This window comes from Schistocerca gregaria, chromosome 5, assembly GCF_023897955.1.
Source record: "Schistocerca gregaria isolate iqSchGreg1 chromosome 5, iqSchGreg1.2, whole genome shotgun sequence".
In the NCBI taxonomy this organism is placed as follows: Eukaryota; Metazoa; Arthropoda; class Insecta; order Orthoptera; family Acrididae; genus Schistocerca; species Schistocerca gregaria.
The window spans coordinates 350,292,916-350,315,531 of record NC_064924.1 but is presented as its reverse complement, the minus strand read 5'-3'; the positions used below and the strand labels follow the sequence as shown (position 1 = coordinate 350,315,531).

The following is a 22,616-nucleotide window of genomic DNA, read 5'->3' as shown; positions in this document are numbered from 1 at the left end:
CGACAGTTGCGGAAGTTGTATCAAACTTTTATATTCAATCTCCTGCTTGAAGTGATTTCATTTATATATTTTTTCAGCTTTTTCGATTACATAAATTAACCATGACTAGGTTTGCCAACTGTTTTACATACAAAGGACGTATTTTATTTTAAGGAGAAGTGAATAAAACGCGTATTTCTAAAAATGAAGCAATTTCACAATTTGTTGATTAATAATTATTATTATAACATACCTTGTTTTAAGGAGAGGTGAATAAAAAGCATATTTCTAAAAATGGAGCAATTTCACAATTTATTTATTCTTATTATTACTATCATTACGTATTTTATTTTAAGAAGAGGTGAATGGAAAGCATATTTCTAAAATGATGCACTTTCATAATTTATTTATTTATTTAAATACGAATTCTCGATTTAAATATGGATTTTTGGTTTCACAAGGTTAATAACTGGTGCTACATTATAAATTTATTCTGAAATAAATGACCAGTTGCTCTCTTATTTAAATTTATTGAATCCCTGTCTCTCTCTCTTTGCCCACTTGTTTGCACCTAAAACCGATAGTTATATTTCCGTATATGCTGAGGTGAAGGGAACAGAAAGTGTATAAATATACAGGGTGTTTATAAATGAGTATCGGCTTTTAACGCTTTATAAAATTTATTATATTAAACTTACAGTTATAAATGATATTTCAAATGAAAGAGCAATTCAAACAATTTTACCAAGAACCTTATAAATGTTCAGTGTGAGCACCATTTGTCACACGGCACACATCAAGTCTATAGCCCAGTTCATCCCAAACGTTGATAAGTGTGTCTTCAGTGATTGTAGCAAGAGCTGCTTCAATCCGGCTTCCTAATTCAGGGAGGTCTTCTAGTAGCGGAGGCACGTACACAAGATCCTTGATGGAGCCCCAAAGGAAAAAATCGCATGCCGTTAGGTTGGGTGAACGTGGAGGCCATGCAAAGCAAGCCCTGTCAATGCGCCCCGTGAGGCGCTTGGTACAGTGAAGTTCAACCTATCGCGTACTTCGCTATGCCATTGAGGTGCCGCACCATCTTGCTGGAAAATGAAGTTCTCTGGCTTTTCCAACTGAGGGAAGAGCTATTGCTGTAGTGTACCAAGGTAAGGTGTGCTAGTTACAGTAGGTTCACCAAAAACGAAAGGACCATAAACTTTCTGCCGGGATACGGCACAAAAACCACTTGTGTGCCGTGTGACAAATGGTGCTCACACTCAACGTTTATAAGGTTCTTGGAAAAACTGTTTGAGATGCTCTTTCATTTGACATATCATTTATAACTGTAAGTTTAATGTAATAAATATTACAAAGCTTTAAAATCCCAGTATTCATTCATAAACACCCTATACACTACCGCTCATTAATTTCAATAGACCCAATAAATGACATCTAGTTCTCTGTAGATATGGTCTAATACCGTGGGTACGGGTGACAAAGCGTACAACCGCTATACACATGTCATAATTTTTGTTTGTGGTCACTGAGATACAATAGTATCCAACAAACTATGTTGTGTATATAAACGTTATGTACCTATCTGATATGTTTGTTTACCAATTTGCCGACGGACGCCGCATTTAGTGCACAAACGTTATGTACCAATCTGATATGTTTGTTTACCTATTTGCCGACAGACGCCACATTTGATGCACCTGTGTTGTTCCCTGTAGTGATGTGATGTCCGCAGCGAATGGTAAGCATTGCTACGATACATAACATGTGGTTCCTGCACGTCAGTTTCTTCGTGACATTGAAGTGTGTCCTCGAGTGGAGATATCCATAGAAAAACGTGCTGCAATTGTAGCACTTAGCAAGAAGGTTTATCGATTCGCCAAATTGCGAAACATTGTAGTGAGTGTGTAGGGGGAGTGCGAAACACCCTTCACAGCCAGAAGACAATAGGTAGCAATAAGAATATACCATGACCAGAACGACCTCGTAAAACAACTAAAAGTGGTGATAAATATATCAGAATTATCAGTAAGAGAAATAGATTCAAAACAGCACCCCAAATTCGTGCAGATATGGTAGAAATGAACACGACAACAATATCCGTTGCAACAGTAAAAAGGAGACTGACTAAAACCGGCTTGAAAGGTTGTGTCACCGCATGAAAACCTCTTCTAAGGCCCATAAATAAACAGAAGAGACTTGACTGGCCTAGTAAACAACGTAATTGGACATCGGAAGAGAGGACGAAGGTGTTATTTACCGATGAATCAAAGTTCGAAACTTTTGAAACCAGAAGGAGAATATTTGTAACCAGAAGGAGAATATTTGTTCGCCGTTTTGTAGGGGAAAGGGTAGCCCAGCAGTGTGTTCTACCAACAGTTAAACACAGTGGAGGTTCTATTATGGTTTGGGGATGTTTTGCCGGAGATAGAGTTGGCGACATTGTGAAAACAGAAGTATGTATGGATCAGAAGCACACTGCATACTTCAGTATCACGCCATACGAAGTTGATTGCGCTTAATAGGGAAAGGGTTCATCATACAAAAGGATAATGACCCAAACCATCGGTCGGCATACTGTACGAACTACATTGCATCAAAGGAAAAACAGAAAGTACTGAATAATATGGTATGGCCGTCCCACTGAAATGGTCTAGGACTAGATTAAAGTGGACAGACGTACCAGGAAAGTTAATATATCCAGCAAGCAACATCTCTGGAATATTGTTAAGGATGTGTGGAATAATATAGATTCACAATACCTACAAAAACTGACTGACCGCATGCCTCGAGTTTGTGAGGCAGTCATTAAATCCAAAGGAAGATACTTTGATGAAAGTAAAATATGATTGTGACTGTATAATACAGTATATGTGGAAACTAATATAACTATATTTTGTGAGAAATTTGTGTTGTAAATCTGAAATACCAGGGTGTATTGAAATTAATGAGCGGTGGTTAACTTATTTTGTTTGGTGAGTTATCATTTAATTTCTATGCATATAATGTCACTTGCTGCAAGTTATTCTTTTGTTAGAAATATTTGTCATCATTCGTTAATTTTCTTTGAGCTTCTTTAATTTATGTAGTTTCAGATGTGAATCATACTTGCAGGAACGGTATACCATACTGATTGTTTTTATCCAGTCATATGATTTCTTCCATTCCTACGCCACTGAGCGTTTCGGTATTTTTGATGCAGACACAAAAAAGTGGTTCAAATGGCTCTGAGCACTGTGGGACTTAACATCTGGGGTCATCAGTCTCCTAGAACTTATAACTACTTAAACCTAATTAACCTAAGGACATCACACACATCCATGCCCGAGGCAGGTTTCGAACCTGCGACTGTAGCAGTCGCGCGGTTCCATACTGTAGCGCCTAGAACCGCTCGACCACACAGGCCGGCAGACATAAAATTCTGCCAGCATCTCGTGGTCGTGCGGTAGCCTTCTCGCTTCCCACGCCCGGGTTCCCGGGTTCGATTCATGGCGGGGTCAGGGATTTTCTCTGCCTCGTGATGACTGGGTGTTGTGTGATGACCTTAGGTTAGTTAGGTTTAAGTAGTTCTAAGTTCTGGGGGACTGATGACCATAGATGCTAAGTCCCATAGTGCTCAGCGCCATTTGAACCATTTGAACATAAAATTCGCTATTAAGTAAACGCCAATTCGTAAACATGGACGAAAACCTGAATTATAAACTGCTTATTGGTACTCAATAAAAAGCAGATACTGAAACGGAATTAACTGTGACGGCAAGCGATAACAGAGAGATGTCAACAATAATTAATTAACAATGGGAAAAATAGAAGTTTCCGTTCAGAAGTGAATGCGTCGATTATTTCCATTCCGTTGCTCCCACAGACTGGTTTCACTAAAAAGAATGAATTAATGAATGAATAACTCAACCGACACTTAAAATAACTACCGGATGAGTCGATTGTTTTCATCTACCGAATGAACTGATCGTTTTCATTCGGTTTTCCCATCACTATTTCGTCACAATTATCTCTCTGTTAAAGATACGATTTTTTTTTCGATGTGTGTCCCCGAGCAAACACATTTTCAATAACGCGTTGAGGTTTCCAGATATTATTATACGGATGTATCCTACGGGAACACTTCCTTTACACTTGTCATAACAACAAATCAGTGTCAAGAATACAACAAAACTAAAGGAAAATCACGGGCAGCTATTATTGCGGAAAATAGAGCTCTTCCAGTAACAGTAAAGGCAAAACATGGGGCAAGCTCAAGCAGGAAGCAGCGAATGATTCAAAATGAGAGGAAAACCCGATTTGCGGTAAAACGAGAGAAGCGAAGGAATTGATCATGAATCTCCTAATCAAATAATGCCATGCAGAGTGCAGGAGGAGGAAGAGGAGAAGAAGAAAAATGGGAAGGAGGTTATTGATATTAATATGATGCCTTAAAACATTACCTCGTGGATGAACCTTGACTCTGGTGAAAACATATTTTGAATCGATATGCATGTAGTCCACCAGCTAGCAATAAATGGAGACACTAGCTGCTGAAAACATGTTTTCGATCGATAAGCACGTATTCCACCAGTTAGCAACAAGCAACATGGCGGCACTGGAAATGCGTTACTTTCTCTAGCGCATGTGGCCTGGTGGGACCAAATGAAAATTGGAATATTTGTTGAATAAGCAGATCCCAAAACTCAGTACAGGGAAAAGTTCTCAAATATTATCTACTGTAGCTATAGAGACATGCTTAACTGTTCAAACCGATACCTTATGTTAAAAAGAAGGTCTCAGTCCTACCAAGAAAATAAAAACTAATTCGTTTGCTGTACGATGAACATCTGCGTTGATGTTTTACCCTTTGCAAATGGATCAACAATTCGAATCTATATAAACGAACAAATTATTCAGAAAAGCTCGAAAAAGTTTCACTGTCTTTGTTTCATTTTTGCTAACATTATAAAAAAAAGTTCGTTGTCATTCTTCTTTGGTCTACGAGTAGATCAATAGATTGCGTGCAAGCGATCTTCTCTTTGGGCAGCGGCAGAGTTTTCTCGTTTACAAGTGAGTTTCGCTTAGTCAGTGGACACTGAACACATTCGTCGAGAGTTCCGAACTTTCGCAATAGAGCTCTCGTCGTCAATGTTTCGAATGTATGTCACATTTGGAACTGGTAAAAATTTAACACTTTATACAATCAGTACGGATTTTACTTTCAGCTAGCTACGCCATATATTATTAACGTGTTATTGGTTTGTAGTTGATTAGAAACTTCACCAATTTTATCAACTACAATAGTTCTGAGTAACATTATTTGGCGCTCACAGATGCATGCTTTCAGAAAATAACTAATTTTGCATTGTGCTTGTTATTGCTTTCCAAATGCAATATGAAGCACCGTTCGGAATTCCAAAAGCAGCATGCATGAATACTTAATATCGGCTCGTCTGTGTTTGTTTGCAAAACAGATGCCTGTATGATATCCCAATAACAGGAGGCGTGAATAAATTGCGTTTTGTCGCCAGAGCGACGGGTGTCTTCTTTAGTCATGCACGCACGTTATAATTTAATCGTATAACAACTGTGAAAGAAGACAATTTTAATAAATATACTGGAAGCTTCGTAGAAATTTGTTTGTTAATTTTTTGCCGTAACTGGAATGATACTTGTGGCCAGGTGCATAAAAGTGACTAAATGCAACATAGATGCTGCCCTGTTTACGCTCTGGTTCAGGCAGATGTGTTTGGCTATGCCGATGTATTAGCCTACGTTATGCCAGAAACTGGATTAATTTTATTGTTCTTCCTTATGATAAATGGAATGAAAAAAGTCGTAACAACATAGAAACAAAGACACAGAACACAGAGATGACAAAAGTCATGATATATCTCCTAATATCGTGTAGGGCCTCCTTTTGCTCAGCGTAGTGCAACACCACACTTGGCATGGGCTCAACATATCATTGGAAGTCTGCTGCAGAAATAGTGAGCCCCGCCCCTAAACCCGTCCATAATTGCGAAAGTGTTGCCGGCGCAGGATTTTGTGCACGAACTGGTCTCTCGATTATGTCCCATAAATTTTCGGTTGGATTCTTGTCGGATGACCTGGGTGCCCAAATCATTCGCTCGATTTGTCCAGAATCTTCTTCGAACCAATCGCGAACAATTGTGGGCCGGTGACATGGCACATTGTCATCCATAAAAATATCATCGTTGTCTGGCTGCAAATGGTCTCCAAGTAACCCAACACAATCATTTATAGACAATGATCGGTGCTGGGACCAGAAGATCTAAACACAGCCCACACCATTATGGAGGAAACACTAGCTTGCACAGTGCCTTTTTGACAACTTGGGTCGATTCGTGAGACCTGCTCCACACTAGGACCCTACAATCAGTTCTTACCAACTGATATCGCACTCCTCTGACCAGGCCTCGTTTTGTCAGTGGTCTACGGTCCAACCGTTATGGTCACGAGCCCAGGAGGGGCGCTGCAGACGATGTCGTGCTATCAGCACAGGCTGCCGCGTCGGTCATTTGCTGTCCTAAACCATTAACGCCAAACTTCGCCACACTGTCCTAACAGATACGTTCGTCGTATGCCCCACACTGGTTTCTGCGGTTATTTCACGCAGTCTCGCTTGTGTGTCGACACTGACAATTCTACGCAAACGCCGCTGCGCTCGGTCGTTAAGTGAGGAACGTCGGCCACAGCATTGTCCGTGGTTAGAGATAATGCCTGAAATTTGGTGTTCTCGGCACATTCTTGACACTGTGGATTTCGGAATACTGAATTCCGTACCGAATTCCGAAACGGAATATCCTTTGCGTCTAGTTCCAACTACCGTCCCGCGCTCAAAGTCTGCTAACTCCCGTCGTGCGTCCATAATCACGTCACATGAATCAGCTGAGTACAAGTAACAGCTCCTCCAATACACTATACTTTTATACTTTGTGTACGCGATATTACCGCCATCTGTATATGTTCATATCGCTATGGTTCAAATGGCTCTGAGCACTATGCGAATTAACGTCTGAAGTCATCAGTCGCCTAGAAGTTCGAACTAATTAAACCGAACTAACCTAAGGACGTCACACACATCCATGCCCGAGGCAGGATTCGAACCTGCGACCGTAGCGGTCGCTCGGCTCCAGACTGTAGCGCCTAGAACCGCACGGCCACTGCGGCCGGTCATATCGCTATCCCTTTACTTTTTTTCCACCTGAGTCTATTCAATTAGGATGCGGAAATATTTTATGTGTATTATTCGCATAGCGAAATGTGTCGCTTCCCGAGCACGAGGTCCCGGGTTCGACTCCCGGCGGGGTCAGGGATTTTCACCTGTCTCGAGATGACTAGGTGTTCATTCATGAAAGTGGCAGGATCGGACTGAGCAAAGGTTGGGAGTTTGAAAGGGCGCTGAAACCCGCGCAGTCAACTGCCCCACAAGCCAAACATCATCATCATCATAGCGAAATGTTTCGGAATTATACATTTAAATTAGATCTACTAAGAGCTACTTATCTGCAAAAAGTAATCAATTTCGTTACAAAAAATTATGACAAAAATTAAGCAGCCAGTTTTCTAATCAAATATACTCGTCGTTATTCAGCAGAATGTGGCAAGGATTTGGCTAAGAACAGTAAGTACGGTACCGCGTGAAGTGACTGCTGATTTTCGGAATTACTGTGTTTTGTCCTTCTCGTCAATGTCGAGGACAGCTAGAGAGGATACTGGGAGCACGATAGTGGCAAAACCAAAGAAAGTTTCCTTTCTAAAAACGAAAAACTTGGCGTAAGGGACCGTGGCGACGACGACATGGGCAAGAAACGAATAGATCGTGACAGCAGCACAGCAAGCATTGCCGGTTGCCAGTGTGGAAGAAGCACAAGTTTCAGCAAGACGAGAGGGATCCAGCCGAGAGAAAGGGGACTGCTGCATTTGGGGGACGGGGTGGGGGTGGGGTAGAGCGAGAAAGAGGGGGAGGGGAAGCAGACGGCGCCGGGCTGGCGGGATGTGGGGGCGCCGGCAGACGAGGCGACATTTCCGTAAACTGCAGCGCTCTGCACCACAAGTCGTGTTTGTGCCACAGCGACGCGCTCCACCAAAACACAATTCAGGGGCATGCTAGCCTCGACTACAACTTTGAGATGTACAACTAGTAACTTCAGATAATACTTCACTCATCAGAATTGATAGATAGTCTAAAATGACGAAAATATAGAAAGCAGCGGAAAAATAAACACTGACTGAAGAGAGCGAAAAATAAAGTACATCAAAGAAAGTACAATTGTTTTGAAACAGTGTAATAATTTAGGAAGGAAATCATCGAATTTACAAGGTGTCCCATTTATCTTGACCATCTTAAATAACTTTTTGTCCCGACCAAAATAAAGTCTGTATAAGCAAATGCTGTTTAGCTACGAGGTGGAAATGAACAAGCACAACTGCTCTTCATATAACTTTTTTGTTACAGATATATGAACAGCGGTATGTCTTTAGGCGCGGTATGTCTGATCGCGTAAAGCTATTATGTTTCACTCTTCGTAGTTTCCACGTAGCTCTCACTTCTTCCTCCCTGGATTCTTTTTCCTTCTTCAGTCCACTTTGTCCCTGGTCTGGTGGTGACTTCATTCTCTGAGAGTATTTCCTTTTTGCTGATTTTTTGTCTGTACTGGTTTCTGCTGAAAATGTCTGATGTACTTTCATGAGCCTTTCTTAATCATTTTTGACCTTCTGAACACAGTTGTTTTGAGTTATTCTATGTACGTCGCAATTTTGAGAGTGAGTCTTGTTACTGGATGTTTTCAACTTTCTCTTTCTTATTTCTGCCGCAATGTTTGATAGGTTCTCCGTTGTTTTCACGAGTGTAGTCTGCATCCTTCTTCTGGTCTTATGGGCCCGAGCATCTTTCTTAGAATTTTGCTGTCTTCTTTTAGGGTAACTTCCACATCAGTTTTACTGTGAAGTGAAAGTGTTTCGCTAGCCTACAACTTATAGTCGTTGATTTCATGTGTATGGAGATATATTCTTTGTTTTAGATTTTACCGTGAGCTCTCCTACGTTTTTGCATCCGAATTTTCTGTGTCAGTTCCTCTCCCCCTGCTGGTTCAAGGATTTCGCTTAAATACTTGGAGTATGGGACTCTCTCGATCTGTCAGTATTTTATGATCAGTTATTGAGTAAGATGTTTTGAGCAGATGTACTTCGTTTTTCGGAAGGACATACGGAGACAAACTCTTTCACCGCATTCCTCGAGAGACTATTTACCTGCTGTCATCTCATCGTCTGCAAGTATTGGCATACCGTCTGTGAAAGCTGGGCAAGAAATTTTGACGTCGTTTGTGTGTTCCAAGTCATAAGGATATCCAATAGTTTTGGTTTTTAAGTTCTTTTTTCCACTCTCTTTCTCCAATATCAGATTAAAGAGGAAAGAGAAAATACTGTCGCTTTACCGAACATCACTTTTGACCAGATGGTTTTGATACTTCACCCATGAATTTTACTTATGTGGTTGTGTTAGTGAGAGATTAACGAGCTTTAGTGTTCTCCAGTCGAATCCTCGTTCTTCCAGGATCGTAAAAAGGAACTGACGATCGACGGAATCATAAGCCTTCTTGAGGTTCACAAAAGAGCATATGATCGGGTTGTTACTGGGCGCTTTGTATTTTAATGTTGTTTTTAAATTTAATATTTGTTCTACATAACTTCAATAAGTGCGGAATCTGGCTTAGTATTCGCCAATTTTGTGATCGATCTGCTACTGAACTCTTCGGAGGAGACATTCTGACAGAATCTTCTGTGTAACTTGTAGAAGTGAGATTCCCTTCTAGTGTTTTTTTAATCCGTTTTGTCGTCTTTTTTGTTTGGTGGGTGAATTAGAGAGCAGGTCCACTTTCGGGAAGTTTTACTGTCTGCCAAATATCTATCATATTTTCAGTGACTTATTTGAAGTAATTTGGTTCCAGATTTTCCACTGTACTGTCTCCTGAAGCTCTATTATTTCTGAGTTTTAGGATAATTATGCCTGCAAATCTCTTCCTGCGAGGGTACTAAGAATTCGGAGTGGGTGTAAGTGGAAATTTCCTTGCCGAATCTTGAGGGGGAGTTAGGGGCCGGTAATCCACTTCCTTTCAACAAGATCTGTTCAAGAACATATCACCTTTTCTTCGTGTGTGTACACCGTTACACACACAAACCTTAGACTGAAGACGGTTGAGTGAATGATCAGCGTGCATGTTCTAATCCTTTACTGTCAACTCCAGCGAATGAATGACTTATGTTCAAATCTTCATGAATTCCTAAAGAACCAAACTCCTGAGGTCATCGGTCCCTAGACTTACGCACTACTTAAACTAACTTATGCTAAGAACTACACACACCCATGCCCGAGGTAGGACTCGAACCTCCGGCGGGACGGTCCGCGCAATCCACTCCGCGCGGCAGTGACTTATGTTGTCCAAGGTGCCTACACTACGTGCGAGTACAGGTGATTTCAATTTCGCGTTATTTTATAATAATGTCATGTTCACACGAATGATGCACTGTTATCTGTAGTCATATGTTTGTAATAAAGTTACGAGAAAAGCAGTCATGCGTGTTAAACCTCTTGTCAGAAAACATTTGCTAGACTTTTTTATTTTGATTCTCAACAAAATGTTATTGGGAGATCAAGATAAATGAACCACCCTATATAGCACTGCTACCTGGGAACAAACATAAATATAAAAAAGGTAGAGTGAAACGGACAAGGTTATCCAGACTAAAAACAACTTCTGCTTTAACAGAAATCAAACTCTGATAGTTAGCATCCGAGTAGTAAAAAGCCATTCCAACATCCACGGTGGAAAAAAATAGAAGCCAAGACTAAGTTATTTAGAGCCATAGAAGAAAGATGTAGATACAACGGCATTAACTGTGAGTAAGTCCAAATTTTTATTCCATTCCCAGTACATTGGCAAATATTTCCATCGTCATCCGCCCCTTATTTCTAGTTTCATACTCCTTTCTGCCTGTGAGTTTATATTCTTATCACACACCACAATGTGTATGATGACTAGTCTGCTACAAATCTCCATCCAGCTACCCTACTTTCAGTTAGTGTGGCTGCCCTAACTAACATAAAGCATATTATCTTGGGCGGATTTAGAAGGGACTTCAAGTAAGTCCCGGGGAAGGGGTTCGAGGTCCTTTCTGTTCACGCATATTAACTACCTGATACACAATATTAATAGTAATCTCGGACTTTCTGCAGATTATGCAGTTATCTGTAATGAAGTACTATCTGAAAACCGCTTCGCCGGCCTGAGTGGCCGAGCGGTTCTAGGCGCTTCAGTCTGGAACCGCGCTACCACTACGGTCGCAGGTTGGAATCCTGCCTCGGGCATGGATGTGTGTGATGTCTTTATGTTAGGTAGTTTTAAGTAGTTCTAAGTTCTAGTGGACTGATGACCACAGCTGTTAAGTCCCATGGTGCTCAGAGTCATTAGAAACCATTTTTTTTGGAAAACCGCTTCAGAAACATCCATTCAGATCATAATAAGATTTTAAAATGGCGTAAGAATTGGCAATGTGCTTTTAACTTTCAGAATTGTAAAATTTGCATATCAGAAACCGCAGAAACATAGCCTCCTGTGATAACAAAATCTATGAGAGATATACACTCCTGGAAATTGAAATAAGAACACCGTGAATTCATTGTCCCAGGAAGGGGAAACTTTATTGACACATTCCTGGGGTCAGATACATCACATGATCACACTGACAGAACCACAGGCACATAGACACAGGCAACAGAGCATGCACAATGTCGGCACTAGTACAGTGTATATCCACCTTTCGCAGCAATGCAGGCTGCTATTCTCCCATGGAGACGATCGTAGAGATGCTGGATGTAGTCCTGTGGAACGGCTTGCCATGCCATTTCCACCTGGCGCCTCAGTTGGACCACAGTTCGTGCTGGACGTGCAGACCGCGTGAGACCACGCTTCATCCAGTCCCAAACATGCTCAATGGGGGACAGATCCGGAGATCTTGCTGGCCAGGATAGTTGACTTACACCTTCTAGAGCACGTTGGGTGGCACGGGATACATGCGGACGTGCATTGTCCTGTTGGAACAGCAAGTTCCCTTGCCGGTCTAGGAATGGTAGAACGATGGGTTCGATGACGGTTTGGATGTACCGTGCACTATTCAGTGTTCCCTCGACGATCACCAGAGGTGTACGGCCAGTGTAGGAGATCGCTCCCCACACCATGATGCCGGGTGTTAGCCCTGTGTGCCTCGGTCGTATGCAGTCCTGATTGTGGCGCCCACCTGCACGGCGCCAAACACGCATACGACTATCATTGGCACCAAGGCAGAAGCGACTCTCATCGCTGAAGACGACACGTCTCCATTCGTCCCTCCATTCACGCCTGTCGCGACACCACTGGAGGCGGACTGCACGATGTTGGGGCGTGAGCGGAAGACGGCGTAACGGTGTGCGGGACCGTAGCCCAGCTTCATGGAGACGGTTGCGAATGGTCCTCGCCGATACCCCAGGAGCAACAGTGTCCCTAATTTGCTGGGAAGTGGCGGTGCGGTCCCCTACGGCACTGCGTAGGATCCTACGGTCTTGGCGTGCATCCGTGCGTCGCCGCGGTCCGGTCCCAGGTCGACGGGCACGTGCACCTTCCGCCGACCACTGGCGACAACATCGATGTACTGTGGAGACCTCACGCCCCACGTGTTGAGCAATCCGGCGGTACGTCCACCCGGCCTCCCGCATGCCCACTATACGCCCTCGCTCAAAGTCCGTCAACTGCACATACGGTTCACGTCCACGCTGTCGCGGCATGCTACCAGTGTTAAAGACTGCGATGGAGCTCCGTATGCCACGGCAAACTGGCTGACACTGACGGCGGCGGTGCACAAATGCTGCGCAGCTAGCGCCATTCGACGGCCAACACCGCGGTTCCTGGTGTGTCCGCTGTGCCGTGCGTGTGATCATTGCTTGTACAGCCCTCTCGCAGTGTCCGGAGCAAGTATGGTGGGTCTGACACACCGGTGTCAATGTGTTCTTTTTTCCATTTCCAGGAGTGTATTTGAGGACATGAAGTTGAGTGATCACATACGCATAGTCGGGGTAAAGAAGAGGCAGAATCAACTAAATCGACAGGATACTATAGAGGCAGCCACGAAAAAAAGCATCTGAAAGTGAACTCCCATCTTACAGCATTAACAGTTAGTGACTATTTCAAATGTTAGTAAAAATTCCGAAAAAATATAGACATCTATAGTTTTAGTTTAGATTATAATACAGTACTTTGTAAAAGACAATTCTTACCAGCTGCTACGATAAATAAATAAATAAATAAAAGCCATGGAAACATAAAAGTATTCCGAGATAAAAAAATAAAATATCGTAAGAGATGTGAAACTGTTCCATCTGTGTAACGAAAGACGTTGTCAGTGATTAAATTGCGTTCGGTTTGACCTTATAGAAGCTTCCAGAGAGAAAGTTGTTACGAAAACTATGAAATTAATTTCGGTAGCATGTGAGACATCATCAGTGTACCGTATCACCGACGAACGCATTTTATTTGCGAAGACTCTGTGGGCGACAATGGGCGAGAACTTGCGGCGGCGCTGCCATGATTTTAGCTCCGACCGAGGATATTCCCTACCTCCCGAAAATTTGTTTTTTACAACTCTTACTGACCTTTCGTCGCTGTACCCATCACACCAACCACCGACTTACAGTATAGAAAAATAACTGTAAGTACGTTCAGGTCACTTGTTCCGTTGAGTTACTTTGTGAAAACCAAGTTTGATCGAAGTATATTACAAGACTATTGTCCTCAACAAGCAATAAGTGCTGCTGCAATGTCTCTGCATTCCATTTAAATGTTCAACCACCACTATACTTTCTGAATCAAAAACCAAGTGAATGGTCGTGGTATCTAAGTACAGTTCTAGGCTCTAACTTTTTGTCAAAAGCGTCAAATTCCGGAGTTTACCGTTTTCATTTATATACGTTTCTAGGAGAATCGAAGAGCATGCTAACTGCTCACGTCTAGATATTCTGCGACGTTATTGCACTGTTTTATGGAATACAGTCGATGTTGCAGTACAACAAGGTTTTGCTGTTATTTCATGAAATTGCGAAAAATTTATGTTTTCCTGTTGTTTTTTTTGTTTTTTTTTTTTCACTGTTAGCCAGATCAGTACAATGCTTCAGTACATTCGATACGACAATTTTTGATTGTTTTCCTGCGTCTTTCGCTCTATACGCAGGCCTTTGCCTCGGCATTTCGCTCGTTACCAAGCACACTTCAATGCACCGTTAAACGGAAGACTGGAACCACACGTGAACACACGATATCGGACGGAAACAGAACATTCAGGTGCCACTGACCTAATGCACTGGTAACTGTGTATATGCGGCAACAAGACAATGAGGCGGGAGGATCACAGCGCTTAGCGGCTGTAGATTGCGAGAAGTGAGTGTGACTTTGAAGTGTCTGATTTCGTGACGGCCATTTCTAGGTAAATGAAATCCATCTACAAAAGGGATTATTTTGAAAACACGCGTGCGGCGCGTCCTAAAATGTTGCGCAAGTGGGTGCGAGCCAAACGAAATCCGACTCGCAGGGCGTACTGAACGCGTACAAAGAAGGGCGGTACTAACGTCACAGATCAGCTTGTCCCACAGGAGAGCGTCACGGAACAACTGAAAACCCTAAACTGGAAGAAGCTTAAAGACAGACGTCAGTTCTCCCGTGAAAGGCTACCTCCGATGTTTGAAGAAGCAATATTACGCGAAGAATCTAGGAATACAAAAGGAAGAACTCTCTGGCACCTCACAGTTGTTCACAGAACACAGATGTCGCTGGCATGTGTGACCGAGCGGTTCTAGGCGCTTCAGTCCGGAACCGCGCTGCTGCTACGGTCGCAGGTTCGAATCCTGCCTCGGGCTTGGATGTGTGTGATGTCCTTAGGTTAGTTAGGTTTACGTAGTTCTAAGTCTAGGGGACTGATTACCTCAGATGTTAAGTCCCTTAGTGCTTAGAGCCATTTGAACTATTTGAACACAGATGTCAATGTAGACGTGAGAACTTTGAAGAGGAGACGTTCATGAAACTGACCAAAATGTCAATTTTATTTTATTTTTTTATTCATCTACATCTAGATCTACATCAACATCCATACTCTGCAAGCCACCTGACGGTGTGTGGCGGAGGGTACCTTGAGAACACCTATCGGTTCTCCAATCTGTTCCAGTCTCGTATTGTTGGTGGAAAGAAATATTGTCGGTATGCCTCTGTGTGGGCTATCATCTCTCTGATTTTATCCTCATGGTCTCTTCGCGAGATATGCGTAGGAGGGAGCAATATACTGCTTGACTCCTCGGTAAAGGTATGTTCTCGAAACTTCAACAAAAGCCCGTACCGAGCTACTGAGCGTCGTTTGTTACATATAACTCATGGACAATAAATTCCCGAAGGTCTAATAATGAAATCACCACGCCCACTTAGTGTAGCAACACTTCAATACTTCAGTACTAGCTGGGAGAACAAAGATGCCCTGGATTACTTCAAGCAAACTTGCACGGGATACATCCACAAGGCTGTGATATGTACTCTTTGTGCGATAAATTTAGAAGGTTGAGATGTATACTCTTTCGTTTTATAGATAATTTGTGACTTTGTTACGTATCTTAGAAACAATAACAAACCAGCTGTTTGTTTATGAAGAAACACTTCTTGTTTTGCGTTGTGTTGCTGATGGATATTTACGCACGTTTTATTTTATGATGCATTTCTTGTATTTAATGAGGGGAACGTGGAGAGGATAAAAGTGTTAGAGAGAATGAGCTTCAAGATGGAAAATTTTATTCAAAACGTCTTGAGAAAAATGGATTTATAGAGTCTCTCCGTATCTGAAAAGTCAGTTGAACATATGGCAAAGGAAAGAATTCAAAAAACAAGATTTCTTGAAGGGAAAGAGCACCCTGTGTACAAAACTGGGGTCTTCTGATGAGGTGGCATAATGAAAAAGGTAAAATTTAACTTTCTACTAATTTTCTGAAAATTATGTGTTTTAAAGTTTAAATACCTTTTTCTCAGAGTCTAAGAAGGCTCTAATTATGAAATTTTTTACACTTATTTCTATAAACCCAATAAATGTTGTTTCAAGAGTAAAATTTGAGATTCTGAGTGTACGCTGAGATATGGGGCAAAGTGTTTGGAATTTTGAATGAATTTCATATTCTACTTACAGAAATATAATTAAAAAATTATTAAAATTCTCCTGCACGATTTTTCAAAAAAATTTATGACAGAAAATTACTATGCGCAAAGAGATTAAACAGTGGAAATTTTGTAGAAATCTCTTGACATGTTTCTGACAAAAGGATACATATACAGGGTGTACCTAAAGCCCACGTACATAAAGTCCCGGAATACACTCAATTATTTATTGCGCAAGAACCAAACATTGTACACATATCATACATATGTCATTTTGAAGAGGAACCCTGAGAGTTTTTTTTTTTTTTCATGTATACCGCCACAGCGTAGTTTGGTAATTTGCCGACAGTCAGCGCTAGTCGCAAACATGGCGAATTCAGGTGCGGAGCGAGCTTTCTGAGTGTTGGAGTTCGACAAAAACAAGTGTGCTACAGCTGTTCAACGGATGTTTAGGGCCAAGTGCGGTAAGAAGCCACTGATAAGGAAGGCCATTTACCACTGGCACAACAAATTCGTTCCGACAGGTTGCTGCTACCCGGCAAAGAGAAGCGGACGTCCCAGGGTGAGTGAAGTGAATGTGGAGCGCGTACGAGAGACGTTCATAAGTTACAGAAATGGCTGATGCCTCAAATGCAATCGGACTCTCCGTTCATCTTTCAGCAGGATAGGACTCCACCTCATTTTCATCGCGAAGTTCATGGGTACCTGAACACGGAGCTGCCGCATCGATGGATCGATAATGCTACAGTTTCATGAAATGGCCTCCCCGATCACAACATCTCACTCCGTGTGACTTTTTTCTGTGGGGACACATAAAAGATCTGGTGTGTGTGCCGCCTCTACCACGTGATGTAGCAGAGCTCCGGGGGAGAATACTGGAAGCGACTGCCACAGTCGACGATGCCATGCTGGGACGGGTATGGCAAGAATTCGATTACCGTATTGACGTCTGCGGGGTCACTCATGATTGGCATATAGAATGTTCGTAAACAAACTTTCAGAGTTTCTCTTCAAAATGCAATATGTTTGAAATCTGTACAATATTTAGTTCTTGTGCAATATTGAAATTGTTCCCGTACTTTATGTACACCCAGTCTTATTTTTTGAAAATAAAATTTTTAAAGTTCATTAAGAAAGTTAAATCTATATAATCCAAGGAACTTAACAGTACATGTGTTAATTCCATGTAAAGCATGGTACCAAATTTCACTGCCGTATGTTCAAAATTGTGGATTTGGTGCAGCTTTTAAATACTGCTTGATTTTCATGTTCGTCCCACCATCAGTGTGAGGAAAGAAGTCACGTCGGACCAGATTAGAATTCCGTGCTCAATTCAAAGTTACGGCATGGCCGCTCCAAATTCGTTACAGCCGTGCCTAGCAAAGCGTTACTGTCCCCATTCTCCCACTAGAGGACAAAATGGTTCAAATGGCTCTGACCACTATGGGACTTAACTTCTGAGGTCACAGTCACCTAGAACTTAGAACTACTTAAACCTAACTAACCTAAGTACATCACACACATCCATGCCCGAGGCAGGATTCGAACCTGCGACCGTAGCGGTCGCCCGGTTCCAGACTGTAGCGCCTAGAACCGCGTGGCCACTCCGGCCGGCCCACTAGAGGACAAATTCAGTTTTAAATAGATTACTGCAACCAACGTACAGAGTGTTAACTTTTAGTTGGCAGACCGTTCCGTAATCTTGAACCAGTAGCAGTAGACGACGGAAAGCTTCAGCCCGCTGCCATTTGTTTTTTTGGCTGCCGACGACTTTAGGTACCTGACCGTACTGTTTGAGGTAGCCTTCGTCGTCTGCTTTTGTTATTGTTTTGCTCTTCATTGTTATGAGAGTTTTTTATTGTGCAACACGTTATGTAAATGAGCGAGGAAACAGTTCATGGTGCATCCCAGGAGTCGCCTACAACCTCTGCCGCCAGGCCTACTCTTTGTAGAAAATCAGTGCTCCGTAGCGATGCTCGCGAAGGTATATTGCTTGCGACTGAATGCTGCAAAACGGATAGGGGGCGGTACGAATTACTCCAGCCCACCTACATATGTTCCGTGAAAGCTCCACAAAGGGCTACACAGGACAAAGCATGCGTAGCATCGGGAGGGTCCAACAGTTTCCAAGAATCGTCGCGACGAATCACCAGAAACGCATGGAAAGAAAAGATGAGTTTCCATTTCGGGTATGTTGTTCGATACCGCTTTGAAGGAGCCCTCTGTTTCGTCCGAATTACTTTATATCGTACCCTTCAGTACTGCCTTATTGGTTCGTATGAAAACACCGCTAGTTTCTGTATTGCTTCGAAATACTTTGATAGTACAGCACAGTCCCACTGTCCATGATATTGTCATTAATACAGCCACATCAGATGTCAGTGACGATGAATCTGACACATAGGTGGCAGATCAAGACAATGAAATCGAATGACCATATGGTGTGAAATATTTCCACAAAAGTATGACAGCTTTACGAAACGTGAAAAAGAATCTGCTATTCAGTGTGCAGTTAGGATTTTCATGAACTATGATAATTCGTACGACGATTTCACTGTCGTTTACAAACGACATTTAATGCAAAATGTACTTTCATTTGTGACTTTGCTTTCGCGCTAGCACTGCAGGGGTCACTGGCGGCTTCTCCGCCCGCGCTGTTCTTTACCCCTCATCGGTCAATGTGTGGGCCGGGCTTACTTCCTCCGATCCCCCTTGCCCCCTTTCAACTCTGCCGTCTTAACGTTGACACACTCACTATATTTATGTAGGGCTCTCGAAACCGGATTTCCAAACTGATTTTACAATACCGTTTCTGGATGGTCAATTAAACACTTCAAAATCGATTCTGGAGATCCGTTTATAGTTGCCTGTTTTCCAATTCAAAAAGTGATTTTCGCTCCCATGTAAATGCAAAACAGTTTTTGAAACGCACTTAGGTCGTCCGGATACGTCTTGTTTTTAAAACATTCGGCTAATATGGACGGAGTGACTTACTATGCGCTGAAGAAGAAGCTGATATATTAGACCGAGCATGAAACTGTCGGCCTCTAATACGAGGGTTGGAACTTTAATAGTGGCAACTATTTATTTACAGCTCGTACAAAACAGATATGTGTTTCAAAGTTTTACTGACCTACCAGTTGTGTTTACAGTTCGAGCGGCGCGGTCTACTGCCCGACGAATTTGTAGCAGTTCTGAAGCGAATGCCGTGAAGTGTTTCCTTCAGTTGAGAAATCGGGTTGAACTCAAGAGGGCTTAAGTCAGGGGAGTGAAGAAGGTGGTATAGTACTTAGCGGTCCCATCAGTCAAACAAGTCAGTAACAGCTTGCACTGTACGTGCTTGAGCATTGTCCCACAAAATGATGGTCAGATCCTGCAGAAAGTGTCATTACTTTTGTCTCTATGCTGTTCATTTTTGGAACACAACCTACGACCAGCTTAGAGTCACAAGTGATGACGCTTTCTGCAGGACCTGACTATCATTTTGCAGGACAACTCTCAAGCACGTACAGTGCAAGCTGTTACTGATTTGTTTGACTGATTGGGCAGCTAAGTGCTATACCACCTACTGAATAAAAAATTAACAGCGAAAATTGACATCAGGGATAAAGCGTGTGGTTGCCTGCAGTGCTTCGGGCAAAGCTACGAAATTGGAGCATGGCAAAAATCACCAACTTGGAAGTATGACAAAGGGAGGGGGGGAGTGGAGTTGGCATAAACTTTTAATTATTACTTAAAGTAAAGTTGTTGGTATGTTTTTTTCTTTGGTTTTTTGACACACACTGAAATATCCCCTCCCAACACACGCTGGACGTGGCAAAACAAAAAGACGTAGCTCTTCTCCACTTTATCAATCGTCTGTACCACTTCATCTTAGCTTGTCTAGCGGCGTGCTACAGGTACGGTGTTGAAATGGAGGGAGGGGGGCGGGGAGGGTATCAACGTGTCTCAGGACTGCAGACTTATACTTACCTGAAAAAAAAACCTAATTACTATCAGTATTTTTCGAGGTGATAGTTGCAGTAAAGTGGAAGCTGAGTTTACCGTAATTTGCTTATGTCATTACAGTTTGCTTCCTAAGGATGTGATGTGACGAACCGTCGACGGAAAATGAAGATTATATCGAATATGAGGGCTAACTAGTGGTAAAGTATACAAGAATGTCCATGAGTTGTGGAAGAATGCTGTAGATTGAAAATATTGATAAGATAATTTTAAAACTGAGGCAGCCACGGCTAAAATAGTTATACATAACTGACTGACAATTCACAGAGTACAACAGGTGTTGAAATATAAGTGTTAAAACTATTAAAACATAAAACTGAATGAAAAGTCTGTCTGCTGTAGCTGTATTTATTTAATTTATTTAAATTTGTTACATCCTGCGGCAACACAAAGGACGTCTCGTAGCTTGTGTTGTCAGCCGTTACGATTATTATTACATTGGTGAAAAACACATATAAGGGAGTCGTCCTTCGACAAGTTTGACGGTCAGCATACGCTTCTTCCTTCCGATCACTGGTGGTCCACCAAACATGCTAAGAATAAATGTCCAGTAGTTTTCAATACATTAATTCTATTAGTTTTCATCACTAACTTTTAGTCTTCAATGGCTCGAATCCTGCCTCGGGCATGGATGTGTGTTATGTACTTAGGTTAGTTAGGTTTAAGTAGTTCTAAGTTCTAGGTGACTGTGACCTCAGAAGTTAAGTCGCATAGTGCTCACAGCCAACCATACCTTCATTTCCCCATTATCAAAGCATTAATTAATAAAATTTTTGTACTGATATGAACCAGAAGACGCAAATTCATAGTTGCAAAACCGATTGTGTGGGTTTCTGATCGACTTAAATAAATACAGCAACAGCGGACTCTTGGACTTTTCATTCAGCTTTATATTTTAATCATTTTAACACCTGTATTTAAATACCTGTAGTAGTGTATGAATTGTAAATCGGTTATGTATAACGCTGATGAGGTCTGTCTCCTCAGATGACAACGACGCAGCGGACTACAGCGTTTGACAGTTTGGGTGGGATTGAGCTATCGACGGATTCTTCTGCGGATTTGGTTCACATGGTTATTCAGACTTAACCATGCGTTCGAGGAAAGCCCGTCTAGTGAAATAATGTTTGTATCCCAGAGGGGAACATTATCCGGCTTCTAACTGGGTACTAGGCACCGGATTCACAAGGGTCGCGTGCTTGTTCGATATTATAAGCGCCAGGTATTGTAGCCCATCTGACGCCTAGATAATCGCTCATTTGAGCGCACCTCGTGCAGGAAAGTTTTAAAACAATTACGAGCTGTGTTTACCAATTTCTATTTGAGTTACGGCGTATCAGTGCCCAATCTGGAGGCATCGAAAATATTATCTTTTTCCATACTGGCACACACAATGCTGAAAGATTTGGAAATTTACAAAGGTTTTTTCAGGTAGATGGATCGAGTAATGCCTTTAATCAATGTCTGTTTGGCAGTTATTATCATATCTGTGTATACAGCTTCGATTTGAAAGCACTTCTTCATCTGCTGTTAAAGGCGCTATACTTCCGTCACAAAAAAATCGACCTTTTTCATTCTCCCGCTGATTAAAGGGAAATCCGTGCCAGGACCATAGATTTGAAACACATTCCGCATGCATACCGTTTTCAGTGGTTCACTATTACCAATCTCATTGTGCATTTCTGTATTCTAATGAACAGAGCGCTCAAAATAATACCGTTTTTCCTCCAACTAAATGGGTTCTTAATGTTTTAAAAAGTAGTATCTGCGATTAATAACTTCCAGCATTGAACATTTGTCGATGTATTTTGTTACGTGCCTGGGAAACACACTGTCTGAATAAAGAAACCCTTCATTAATACAGGAACTCTCTTGTGAAACACTTTGGAAGTCATTTGAAGCTATTCTGTTGAAATTATGGAATTACACGAGTCAATCACTACGCTGGATCAACGTCAAGGTGATGTACCAATATGAAAAGCAAGAAATTGATATGCATTCAGAACGGGGAAGGTCCTCCAAGCTAAGGCCGGGAGACCTACTTTCGTAAGAGCAGCACTCCGCAGCGGATTCCATCTAGAAGCTCGTAGTGGCCGGGGGTGTGAGGGGAAGAGGGACAGAACCGGAGAAGGGGGCATTTTTCCAGGGGCTCACTTCTGAATACTCAATGAACTGCTAAGGCAGAGGCGGAACCATCACCACCACAAGAAAAAAGAAATGGAAGAACTCGAGTACAAGAGGAAGAGCAGAAAGACGAAATGTCGAAGACTACTTGCATTGATATGCAGTTCCGATAGCCTTCGACAATACGATGCGAATGCTCGTAAGAATCCGTTCCACCAAGGCCATCCTTCAAATATTCAATTGCGTAACATGTTCAAATCCCTGTTCCGTGGCTACACTGAAGATGGAAGA

At 42.2% G+C, this 22,616-nt stretch overlaps 1 protein-coding gene across 3 annotated transcripts in view; it reads right to left on the bottom strand.

Moving 5' to 3' along the window:
• The window catches only part of LOC126272028 (FERM domain-containing protein 5), a 1,188,777-nt gene that overhangs the window by 728,879 nt on the left and 437,282 nt on the right, over window positions 1-22,616 (bottom strand). The window lies entirely within an intron of this gene.